Here is a 13904-nt window from a genome sequence, read left to right on the forward strand (position 1 = left end):
AAGAAAAGAAAAGAAACTCACAGGAGTGCACTACTGTATACATGTTTGTTTCTATTTTTGTCCTTCTTGACATTAAAAAGTTAGAATTTTCCTTCTCTAGTTTCTTGAGACTTTGCTCTGGACGTACAAATTAGACAACTCTTTAGGAAGCTACTGGTCCATCTGGTCTCCATTTAGAAAGTTGATGTGGAGTGTTTCTTTTTTTGCCGGTCAAGTTTCTAGAACTACCCATCTTAAAAATCTTTCTTTACTGGTCATTTTTCATAGTGGCCACCCAATTTGTTTCTCTAAATGAGATTCCCATCTTTGTGTTTTATATCTGCCTATCCTCATTCAACAACTTTATAGTTCAAACTCATCTTTTTATTTACCCATATCCCTGGAACTACACAAACTGACTTCTGCCAGCATACTTTCATATGAGTCACCTCCCAGTTGCTCACTATCAATGTTAACATACGAAACCGGAGTTACATTATCACTTTCCCCACTCTAGTCACATTGTGTTACAGTCAAATTCACATGTAATTTTATTTTTGGGTTTCCATTGCATCTGTCTCTGGCCTTGACCTTAGAAGGAAAAATAATTCTTGATATTTCATGTGTATTTGGTGCCTGCTGTGTCTTTTAATAAAATTTGGAGAAGAATGAGGAGTAGAGATTAAATAAAGGCAGAGACATCTTCTTTGGACGAGAGTGTTCAATGTTAAGAAAAAGACAAAACAAAACAAAACAAAACAAAAAAACAAAAAACAAGATACAAGATCCAAGCATCAGGGGTTAAAGATTTCTACAGTGAACAAAGGCACCTTTGGTAAATTATCTCAGTTAGCAACCATGACTAGGGAATCACACCTTGACTTCACACTTCTCTCCTTGCATTCACTGGGACACTGGGCCATGTATTTATTATGTCCCCAGAGAACAAAGACTTACATACAAAACTGCAAACAACTCAGCAAAGTCGCTAAAAATAATTATATTTCAGTAGATGATTCTAAGCAAGGAGGGAGAAAAATGTACTTAGCAAAACCAGAAATCTCCAGTAGACACTGGAGTAGAACTGAACAAAATCTTATATAAAAATAGCATTTAGGTCCCATCTGAATTTAGTGATAAGGACTGTAACAATACAATACAAATGTACCTCGTGCAGCATTTGTCATCTGACTCTGGCTCTCGGACACTTTATAGCATTAGATAATGCAGTTACATGGGAGACCTAACAGCAGAGGAACAGGAAAATTAAAAGATTTAAAGTCAGGTAGGCATAGTAGTATGTCAAATAAATTTACAAGAGAATTGGTACACTGACAAGGCCCAGATGAATCAAAAATTCATGTAAGAAAGAGATTATTTTAGGATGACAAGAGCTAGGTCCAAAGAGCGTCAGAAAGAAGCAGGAACAGGAAGAAAGATGCAGATACCACACCTATGCGTGGACCATTCTCTAATCACTTCACGCACCCCATCACATTTTGTCTCTACAGATCTCTCTGATACACACATCATCATCTTAACCTTACACAGGCAAAAAAATTGATGGTCAGGGAGTGAATGCGAATTTCCCAAAAGTCAAATAACAAGTGCCAGAGGCAGGATGCAAGCCAAATCTTCTAACTGATGGTTCTCAAATTTTAGTGCTCATGCGGACACGTGCATGTACACACAGACAAAAACACACATCTCCTGGGGAGGTTCTTAAAAACTGCACATTTCCAGGCACCCCTCCCCAAATATTTTGACTCAGTGGATCTGGGATAGGAGTCTGTAAGAGGATCAAGGGATCTGAAGGCTGATGAGGGAAAAAGATATGACCATGAGAGGCAGTAACATACAAGTTTTTTTGGTGGCACTTGCCCAGGATCACATGACAGGGGAAGTGCCTCATAGCACTAGACTATCAGAGGCTTATAGGGAAGGGGCCATCACCCAGAAGAGAAGGAGGGACAGGGAACTACCTGAAGCGGGGATGTCAGAGAGGGGCTTACGTGTCTAAGTTGTGTCGCTCAGCAGCACAGCGGTGAGCCTCTGGGACAGAAAACCAAAAGGCAATAATGGGTTGGGGGGCCTTGTAACTACTAGGCCCCATTTTATCAAGGTGTGAGCAATTGCATGAGTTTTTTTGGGTCATGCAAAGCAGGTAGGCTCTAAATAGCTTTTAAAAATCTACTTGTTTGGGCTTTAAAAAATAATTAGATGTGTAAAACTCTTGTGTTTGGCACTGTCAGGCTTTTGAACTCATTTATATGACAGAGTGGGACCACATTCGAGGAGATAACTCTGTTGTGGTATGTTCCAGCCACATTTTAAGGAAGAAAATAATATTTCAAACTCCAAGTGCTGGGCTCTCTTCATTGTAGCCCAGCCAACTCAAACAATGGATAAGTATGCCAGGACTCAGTGTCTATATGAGCACATGCTGGCCGGGCCTCAGGATCTGGGTTAGGATCGCAAACATGTTTTCTTCATCTTCATGAGGACAAATTCTTTTTATACAAGCTGGACTTCTTCAATCATTCTTTATGAACAAAGGGAGAACAGGAAAGCTCTGTTTAATGAACTTCCCAATCCAGTTAGGAGTAAAAAGTAGAATACACACCACATTTGGAGCACTTTATGTTAGGATTCCGCCCAAAATATACCATAGTTGCATGAAACCGTAAGCTCACTGGTAGCTGGAACTCGGTTTGTTGGAGGGACCATCATAATCACTGCCTCTGAAGCAAGGCCTTTCCAATGACAGTAGTAAGTAAATGAGCATGGACTAAATAAAGAACACATGAACATCTAAGTTACCGGGCTCTACATATTCAAGTTGTTGTGCTGAGAAATCTGTCTGGAGCCATGAACTTCAATCAGTTCTCCCATCGTCCCTGCCAGATGGGACTTCAGTTTCTGTCCTCACCACAAGGCTGAGTCACAAACCCAGGCTGACACTGGGAATGTGGCATTTAAACTGGTGCTTACCAAGCTTATAAGAGTTTCTTTGAGTGACCCGGGAGAAGGGGATGGTAAGACAAAGAAAACCACTGATTGGAAAAGGGGGCATGAGGAGTCCAGTCCTCAATTCTCGTACAGGTGGGGGTAAAGAGGGAAATTCAAGCATTCCCTTAGTATTTTGCTTCCACCTCCCTGTTCCCACCTCATTCTTTGTAACTCAATCAGAACCTCCCCTCTCTAAAATCTGTTCCCTGGTACCTAGGAATCACAGGATAGGAGGCTATTTTTTTTTATCTTGACACAAAATTTGCCACCTCCAATCTCAAACTGCTCAACCCACAGCTCCCTCCAAGCCCACCCAGGTTTTAAAATGTGCTCCAAGTCTCAGCACTGTGGTCAGACAGTGCAGCACCTGCTGCGGAGTTTAGGGTTCTACTCATCTCCAGCCCTACCCACCTCCTACCCATGAAAGAGAAATATAAGAGTTCTAATTGCAATTGCTAATATTGTGTTTCATAATAAAAATGAAAATATAATTTATTTTTAAAGGATGACCTGCAAATTTTGCTTCCCTTTTCCTCAATTTGCCCTTGTGCAAAAACCGTGGTTTGTTGCTGTCCTAGTTAACTCGTTACTGCTAGAGACAGGCCCTATCTTTCATGGTAACACACACATAGGTAATTTTTTTTTTTTTTTTTTGAGACGGGGTCTTGCTCTGTCGGCCAGGCTGGAGTGCAGTGGCGCGATCTGGGCTCACTGCAAGCTCCGCCTCCCTGGTTCGCGCCATTCTCCTGCCTCAGCCTCCCCAGTAGCTGGGACTTTAGGCGCCCACCACCGCGCCCGGCTAATTTTTTGTGTTTTTAGTAGAGACGGGGTTTCACGTGTTAGCCAGGATGGTTTCGATCTCCTGACCTCGTGATCCGCCCGCCTCGGCCTCCCAAAGTGCTGGGATAACAGGCGTAAGCCACCGCGCCTGGCCACAGATAGATAATTTTAAGACCATGTGGATGCTCGCTATTCCTCATGCAACCCATGGAAACATTGCTAATGTGCTTCTTTCTACCACGTTGCCCTTCCTGTCTCCCTCTATCCTCTGGATAATTCCTGGTCATCCTTTGAACATTACTTCCTAAACCTGTTTTTCCAAATGTGGTCCATGCTCTAGCATCACGAGCATCTCTTGAAAGTATATTAAGAAACAGAATCTAAGGCATTACTCCCCTGCTCCTGAATAAGAGTCTTCATTTTAAATAAGTCTCAGGGGACTTCATGTGCATGTTAGAGTTTTAGAAGCATAGCCCTAGAAGATATCTTTCTAGAAGAAGTCACACTTCTTTTCTGGCTTCCATTTCCTTGTTCATGCTTCTTATTCTATTATAATGACTCTAGGAAACTCCTTTTCTAGAGCAAAGGTTTTCTAATTGCACCTAATAAATTGTACTAACTGAAAATCATAACAGGGTAGTGAGGTCAATTTAGTGGGTCATAACCAGGTCTTTTAATTAAATAAAATAAAATAAACCAAACCACTCTAGAATAGAATGGAAAATATCACCAGGCAAGTATAGTTTCATATAACTTTGAAACAGTATGTCTATGTGTGTGTCCATGTATACTGGATTGTCTACATATATTTACTGCGGACCATGATTATAAAAACTTGAAACCCTCTCTAAGCTCCTTGGACTGAGGGACTGTTTGACTCATTTGTTGTACATGTAACCCCTAACACAGTGATTATAGAGTAGATGCTCAAAATGTATGGAATGCTGTATGAAAGGCCATAGATCATTGGGAGTGGCATCAATCATTAGGGAACATGACACCCAGTGAGAGGATGACTGACAGCAGAAGGGAAGAAAGTGGCTGGCCTAGCCTGGGGAGTAGGAGGGGAAGAGGAAGGGCTTAACAGATCTGAGTCCCTTTCTTGAGGCAGACCTGTGTTCAGCACCTGGATGGGATTCATGCTAACCAGATCATGTGCCCTTTCTAAAATAAAAATTTTATATATTTAAAGTATATAACATCATGTTTTGATATGCATACAATAGTGAAACAAATTACATATATAAGATATACATATATACATATATAAGATATACAAATTAAATATATAACAGATACATAAATGTATTTATACAGTCAAACAAATTAACATATTCATTCCTCAAGTAGTGACCATTGTGTGTGAATGGCAAGAACCAGCCAATATCTCTGATGAATATCCTCAAATATTACCAAACTGAATTCAGTAATACATAAAAAAAATTATACACCATGACCAAGTGGGATTTATCCCTAAGATTCAATGTTGGTTTCACATATGCAAATCAATCAATCTGATGCATCATATTAAAAAAGAAATGAAAGATAAAAACCACTGGCCAGGCATGGTAGCTCATGCCTGTAATCCCAGCACTTTGGGAGGCTGAGGCGGGCAGGTCACCTCAGGTCAGGAGCTCGAGACCAGCCTGACCAACATGGTGAAACCCCATCTCTACTAAAAATACAAAAAATTAGCCAGGCATGGTGGTGTGCACCTGTAGTCCCAGCTACTCGGGAGGCTGAGACATGAGAATCGCTTGAACCTGGGAGGCGGAGGTTGCAATTAGCCGAGATTCTGCCACTGCACTCCAGCCTGGGCGACAGAGTGAGACTCTGTCTAAATAAAAACAAAAAAACACCCACACACAGGATGCTCTTAATAGATGGAGGTCAAATGCCTTTTAAGGAACCTCAGACTTCATCTGGCTGTGCAAATACCCCTAGGAATGTCACTAGGCATGGTAGAGAATGGCCACTGGCTTGAATAATACTGACCAAAAGTAGAATTTCAATATGTGAGAAGGAAATTAAGAATTGTGTGGGGAAGATTCAGGTTTGAATCCCAGGTAGAATCTTACATTGTAAGATGGCAAAAGAAAGGTCAGTGAAAGACTTTCTGGAAACCAGAATCAGATATCCGTCCATGCACTCCATAGTCATTGATGTAACATCTACTACGTGCAGATACTATTCTGAAGACTGGCAATTTAGGTGTGAACAAAATAGACAAAATGGCTCTTCTCATGGAATGGGCATTGTAGTGAAGAAAGCAAAGAAAAAGCAAGTAAATATTTCATATTTGTATTTATCTTTATATTATGTTTATATTATACTATCCCAAATCTTGCATTTTGTTTATATTATATATATATAAAAATATATATGTAACATGTAAATATATAACATGGTGATTTCAGGTGGTCATGCTAGAAGAACTGATGGAAAGTGAGAGACAGTAGCCCATAGACCCCCTCTCTTAGCTCCCTTATCTGTGAGCTAGGAAAGATTAGGATGACATGAGAGCTACCCCAAGAGGAAAATATCTAAGATTGATTCAGATTTTATTAACAAGGTTTCACTTTATGTTGAAATCTGGTAATCTGTTATCAGAGATTAGCACTGCAATGGTGTAGAGTGGTCGAGTCCAGTGACATTAAAACTTTGTTCTGTGTAGCCTAAGACATCACAACTGGTAAGTGAGGACAGACCAGCGAGACTCTGGCTGCCTTACCACAACCTGTCCCTCTAGCACATTGTGACTTACCATCAGCTGCATTTGGGGAGATGCCACAGGAAGCTGTGTTTTGCAAAGCTGTCCTGCTCCAGAATAGCTCTAATGGAATTCTCTAACAACTTTAGCTTTCAGATTAAGAAAGTGAGATTTATCAGAATTAGCTGACTTGATCAAGAGCACACGTTGAAGAAAAGCTAAGCATAGAATTATGAATCATGCCTGCTTTTCCTGATCTCAGTCAATTATAAAACAACAGGCATTCTAAGATTTCTTACTACAGATAAAAGTGTTCCAGGCCTTGTTTCCCTTAGTAGGCAGGAGAGTGTGACTCAGGCCAAGGCTCATTTGCCCCATTTGACACTGGCATTACAATTCCTTACCTGGCAATGGAACCTACACATACCTCACTAGGAGACTTTCTCACAAGGGAAAACCAATAGGGACTTAACTCATTGGAGTTAACTCTTAAGTCCAAGATAGGATATCGCATCTATCCTACCTTGATACATCCCCTCTGCTCTGAATCCTGGTCAGTTAAAATCCTGGCATATGTTGTTATTTTGTTCGCTTGCTCAAAGGGTTTCCAAACTTTTGAACACCATGTGTTCATTCAAATGTACTGCTTTGGACTCCTCCTTCACTCTGATTTCAGCCACCTAGATGCTTTTTATTATCTCTTTACTCTGCCACCTCCAAGGAAAAATTTTCCTTCTTTGTGTTCAAAGTCATCCAGACGTCAGTACTTTCTCTAATGGACTTTGCCTTGGTCCATCCCCAAGTCTCATACACAAAAAGCCATGTACACATTCGTGTGTACCAGCCTTGGTAGGTATCATCTAGTTGGAAGCAGCTCAGCAGGAAATATCCCCAAGCTTCCCTCGGGCTGCTCTTTTTTTCTCCTTTGGGGGTACCTAATTTCCATTGGCCCTTTGTTTATTAGCCTCTGGGTCATCCACTATTACCAACTTGAATTGAGACAGTCTGCTGTGTAAAGGGTCTAATCCTTGTCTTTGCATTTACTCTTTTTTTCCCCATCTAAGTATTTTAATACATAGGAACAGATGGAACTGTTTTTAAACACAGTTGCAGAATTTTTCCTTGCAGACACGCATCTACACATTCTGGTAAACTAGTTGGGTAACCTGCTTAACCCATTAAAAGCCTCTCTGACAGCCATTTTCCAACTGATCCAGAGCTAAGATGACTATAGTAAGGTCTGTCCCATGTGTACAGAGTTTTCTTACTTTCTCAAACAAAGCATTTTAGTTGAAGCTGTTCCACTGGCTTTTCTAATGTCAGCCCACAGGAAAGTTTCTCCCAACCACTATCCATAAATTCTATGCAACCACACCAGAGATGGCAGCTGCCCATTTCACAGCCACTCAAGCTAAATCTCTCCTTAATTCTTGTCTCCAAATATTGTCCTCAGTTCTTCTGGGGTTGGAGCTAGAAACATCACACATCCCCAAGGCAGCAACAACATTCGTGTTTACTTTAGAATACATTTTGATAAGCACCCAAGTGCTTCAGCGGAAACTGAAGGGTATTTGTGTGAGGTAGCAGATTGTGGGGAGGTTTTATGTCCCAGCGCACTCTGGGGAAAATAAAAGAAAATAGCTTTCTTTCCTGGAAGAAAAATAAAAAAGAAAATAAAAAAGACTAAGAGCCAGTGCAGACACATAAAGACAAGCTAAGGGAACCCCAACAACACAAATTCTGGAAAGAATGGCACCTCCCCTGTCCCCCACAAAAGGCTCAGACTCCAGAAAAACTGTGCTGATGATGTTGGAAAAGCTTATTGTGTTATTGGGAACTAACTTCCCTTTTTCTGTAGGAGGCAAAACCCAAGAAGTGTAAACGCAAAAAGTTTCTGCTCTTCTGAGTGGAGAAAGTTCCCCAAAATGAGTGTGAAAAGACTAGGAACAACTGAAAATTCCAGCCCACAGTTTCAAGCTTTCCAAAGCCTGTTTGCTTTGGCCAGCCTTTGCCATTCCTTTCTCTCTTTTTTCAGAAGTGTGAAATGGGTTGGTTGCTGGTATTTGTTCTGTGGTCTCTGCTAACTCTTCCATCTGTATAAACTTAGCTCTGCCAATCCAGCAGTTTAGCAGCACTTTCTCTTCAGCTAGCTCAAAAGGACACGAAGGTCCTATTAAGTGGCCCTTTCAAGACTTGCAAATAACTGTACCATGCTGTCTGATTGAAGGCATGAGGCTTATTTATGCTTCCCTCACAAGGGCTGGCCTTCCTTTTAAGACTTGTAGCTAAACAGGATGAAGGCAAACTTAATCCAAGTCTGGATTTGACCATTCCTCCCCCAGGGTCAGGGAAGCAGCCGAGGTGGCTATAATATGCCTATAAGCCTGAGAAACTAGGCCCGGCGCAGTGGCTCATGCCTGTAATCCCAGCACTTTGGGAGGCCTAGGCGGGTAGATCACTTGAGGTCAGGAGTTCGAGACCAGTCTGGCCAACATGGCGAAACCCCATCTAATACAAAAATTAGCTGGCCATGGTAGCGCACCTGTAATCCCAGTTACTCTGGAGGCTGAGGCATGAGAATCGCTCGAACCCGGGAGGTGGAGGTTGCAGTGAGCCAAGATTGCACCACTGCACTCCAGCCTAGGCGACAAAGTGAGTCTTTGTCAAAAACAAAAACAAAAACAAAAAACAAAACAAACAAAAACAAACAAACAAAATCTTAGAAACTTGAAGATAGGGCATGGTACTTAGTGGTGATGTCTTCCTCTTTTTCATGAAAATATTTATTTGAGGATGAAGAGAGCCATGGGAGAATCTACATTCCCATGTTTTCCCACTTTCCTTCTATATTTATCTGTATTTGGGTTGACCCTCTTCAGCAAGCTACTGTCCTTCAAGAAGCAATAGGCTAACAGGGTGCCCACATGCTTTTATCTATTCTCAATGGAACAACCTAGACTATTTAATTAACTGTTTTTCACTAGTTGCTCTTACAAAGCAAAATATTGTCAAATATGAAAATTTGCCTTGGGTCAGAGACCGAATATGAGTAGAGCTGACGGTTTTTGCCAAGTCCAACAAGTATCTTTGTGAAGTGTAAACAGCTATTAATGAAGAGAGTAGCCACGGTTAAATAAACCAGGGGGTGGAGAACACATGGGCCAAGAGAAGAGCTATTTGTTGCACATTTCCCTGTCTAAGGATGAACCCAGCCTAGTGGGGTCCTCAGTGGAAGGTAACAGAAATTTTAAAATGGACCAGAATAAATAGCCACAAAGAAGAAATGGTGCCCCACTGAGAACTAGAGCCCCATTGTCCACCATGGCATTAAAAAAGACCCCAGTTATGTCAGATTTAAAGTCATGAGCTCTTCAATGGGTTCTCCAAGCTAGAGATGGCAAAGCTTTAACCCAGAGCTTCGTGGAGAAATTTGTCTTTAGTGACTATACAGTCAGAGTCTATACAGTCAGTGAGTATACAGTCAGATTCATTAGCCTACTTTATGCAGATGTGAATCTTTCTAGACCTGTCTCCTCCTTATATTTCTGATCTAGATAATTCGTTAATCTGCTCAAAACCGAGCAAGGCTGGACTCCACAAAACTTTTTCCATCCATACAAGTGGGCCGGTAATAAACATAGTTCCCAGGATTGTGTTAAGTAAAATGACATTTATAGAATGCACAATGAAATATTAGGAAGAAAGTAAGTCCTCAAATAATAACTAAAAAAATAAAAATTAAAGGCTATGGGCTTACAGTGATCTGGACCCAATGCAATGCTACAAGAAATAAAAAAGTATATATTTGTATTGTTAAGGCCAACCTAATACTGTATCAGTAATTCCAAAGAGGCAGACAGAACCTGTAAACACAAAGAGGAACATCCTTTTCTTGGGAAAGCTCTCCACACCAAAAACCTTTTCTTGTCAAATGAAGAGTACAGATACCTAGGAAGTATTTACATTTGGGAGTTCATGTAGTGGAAATTTACCTTGACAAAGTCAGGACAATGGGAATCATTGGGAAATACTCCCAAAAGGCCAAAAGAAGCTTATAACATATGCTTCAAAGGACATACAGTTACTTTTTCAAAGGGCCATCAGCTTTTGATTCTCTCTGGCTAATTGAACTCTGGACTGCTGGAGGAAAGAGATTATGTATCCCGGTGTCTGGAATAATTAATAGTGCATAGTTAATGCTTAATAAATCAGGTCCATGACTTGGATTCAAATCTTCACTCTGCCACTTTCTGCCTGTGGTACTTTAGACTCTCAGAGCCTGAAATTCCTCTTCCATTAAGGAGGGAGCTTAATGGAACAAGCACCGATCTTGTATGGTGTTATGAGAATTAAATGACTCTGAGTGTTGCATGCTTAGAGGACTGCCTGACATATAGGAGTAATCTGTAAATAATATCTGGTATTATTATTGTCGTTAAAGCATAATCTCTTGGTTAGTTATCACTGACCACTCACTCTTCTCTTTCTTGCTAACAGAACTATAACTTGTCAAAATCAAATATGAAAATTCTATCTCCCTTTTGAGATTAAGTCTGGTATGTGACTCCGTTCTGGTCAATGACATATAAGTACAGTATCTATTTATAAGGTGCTTTCTGGTGAAGGCATCTTGTAAAGATTTTTCTCGCTGAAGGGAGAATATATATTCTATATTCTCATGATGATGTGATGACCAGAGCTGCAGTAACCCTCTTAAAACCATTGTCAACAATGGTTGGCAGAGTAAAGTATAAAAAGAGCATAGGTAACATGAGACTTGATGGCATCATGGGACTGCTGCAGCAACCCATGCACTATCCATCTCCTGCCATCTAATTATATGAGCTCCAAGTCTGTTGCTTCCAGCAGAATGCAAGGTAACTGATACAATCCTTGTGTGTGTAGAGTGTGTATCCACATAAATCTACAAACATACCTGTGTGCGTAGTGACATGCAAATGTCTACAAGGACATATACTGTCCTTTTATTGTTTAAAGTTTTATATTTAAATTTTAAAGAATTCAAATATTGACAGATGTACAGCAAATTATATCATAGTCACCTATGTACTTGCTACTAATATTAAACAGATATTAATATTTTGCTTCATTTGCTTTAGAAATCTATCTGTCCGTCTCATTTATGAAATGAAACATTACCAGTTAAGATAACGTATCTGCAACCATCCCTTCCCTTAGGAAAACATTACTGTGAAGTAAGTCTATATATTTTTATAGTTCTACTACATGTAGGCACCTATAGAAAAACATGTGTTTGTATGTTTTATAATTTTATAGAACTGGTGACTTGCTGCATATATCATTTTTGAAACATAACTTTACTATGCACTGAGTTTGATCATGTATCCATGTTTATATAACTGCTTTGTTCATTGAAACTGCTGCATAGTACTCCATCTGTATGGAAAAAAATCTTCAGACAATATATTTATTTCTTTTATTGAGGAATATCTATTTGCTTTGACATTTTTTATTTCAATTTTGTTCTTTTTTTGTTAATGTCTCGAAACTCATCATATATTCTAGTTTCTACTTTGTTGTCAGTTACATGGCTTGCAAATAGCTACTCCTAGTCCATAGCATGACTTTTCAGCTTATGATGGCTTTTCTCTTGCCAATTTTTTTATACTTGAATTATATTTATTAGCCTTTTCCTTGTTGGTTTGGAAATTTTTCCTTTAAGAATTTCTTCCTATCCTAATTTGGAAGGAATTTTTAAATGTTTTCTTCTAAAATGGTAAAAGCCTTCTTTTTACTTTTATATGTTTAAACCCTGGAGAATTTATTTTTTGTAAGATAAATACTAGGCATCTGACTTTGTATTTTTCCATATGAATAATCTAACATCTCAGGGCCATGAGTGGGATGTCCATTTTTTCACAGTTGATTTGCTTTGTCACCTCTTTCACATACCAAGCTCCTACATACACGGGGGTCTACGTGGTAGTCATTAGCGCTCGTCACAAAATGTTTCCATTTCCTCATCTTGTAGGTACATGGTAAACGCCCATTTTCTGACCCTTTTGTGCACAGTGGGGCCATGTGTTCTGCATAATGTGTTATGAACAAAAGTGCACATTTAATTGCCAGTAGGAATCCCTCCAGAGATCTCCTTCTCTCTGTTAGTGAGAGATGTTACTTGAGCATCAGCCTCGATACCCAGGTGAGTAAAATGAGCAGAGTCCCTCTAAAAACTTTCATGGACTTGCAGCACAGGGAAAAAATAAACATGTTTATTTTACACTTCAGAGATGTGGAACTGTTATTACTACTGCATGACCTGGCCCCGTCTGACTGATACAGAGAAACTGGTACACTCGTGGGAAAAACAACCGCCAAACATGGCATCGGCTAAAGAGCTGGCACCAGGTGGGAGGGAGCAAGAAATTAGGTTGTCATATAAACTGGAGGGATATTGATCTGTTATCCAAATGTGAAACATTTGGCAAAAGTTATCCCTGAAATAGCTTGGAACTCAGAAATGTATTTAATGAACTTTTAGCTCAAAGAGAAGAATTTGGAAAATAGAATGTAAAACAAGTGTGTTGGTTAACACTGGCTTTATTTAACGAAGTGCTGCAAGAAAGAGATGGGCTCAGAAAAGGACCGACTGGATTGCAAACAGGAATAAAAGCCTCAAAGAGAGTCCGTAAGTATAAGGACTTGCAGCATTGAAAGAAACAACTGCTTCTCATTCACATCTAATAAAAGATACTGGCCAGTCACAGTGGCTCACGCCTATAATCCCAACACTTTGGGAGGCTGAGGCGGGTGGATCACTTGAGATCAGGAGTTCAAGACCAGCCTGGCCAACATGGTGAAACCCCATCTCTACTAAAAATACAAAAATAGCCGGGAGTGATGGTGCACTCCTGTAATCCCAGCTACTTGGGAAGCTGAGGCAAGATAATCACTTGAACTTGGGAGTTGGAGGTTGCAGTGAGCTGAGATTGCACCATTGCACTCCAGCCTGGGTGACAGAGTGAGACTCTGTCAGAAGGAGAAGAAGGAGAAGGAGAAGGAAGGGAAGGGGAGGATGAAGGAGGGGAAGGGGAAGGGGAGGATGAAGAAGGAGGAGGAGGAGAAGAAAACTTTTCAATAATAAGGGCCAACTAGAACTTATGCTTGATATAAGGATCAAATTGAAAATAAGACCTTTCTTCCCTGGGAATGCTTTCAGTTGCATCAGATGATTCAGATGAATGGACTAAGAATGTGACTTTACAACTAAAACCTGATGGACTTACCCTTAATTAAACAGACAGAGGGAAAAGCAAGAGGAGGGGGAGGGGAAGAAGGAAGAGGAGGGAAGAAGTTATTTTAAAGTCCATGTCCACTAACTGGATCCTCTCTGTAACTGTTTCTATTTCCAGTTATTTCTCTCTCTTTTTCTTTTTTTTTCTTT

This window comes from Gorilla gorilla, chromosome 21, assembly GCF_029281585.2.
Source record: "Gorilla gorilla gorilla isolate KB3781 chromosome 21, NHGRI_mGorGor1-v2.1_pri, whole genome shotgun sequence".
NCBI lineage: Eukaryota > Metazoa > Chordata > Mammalia > Primates > Hominidae > Gorilla > Gorilla gorilla.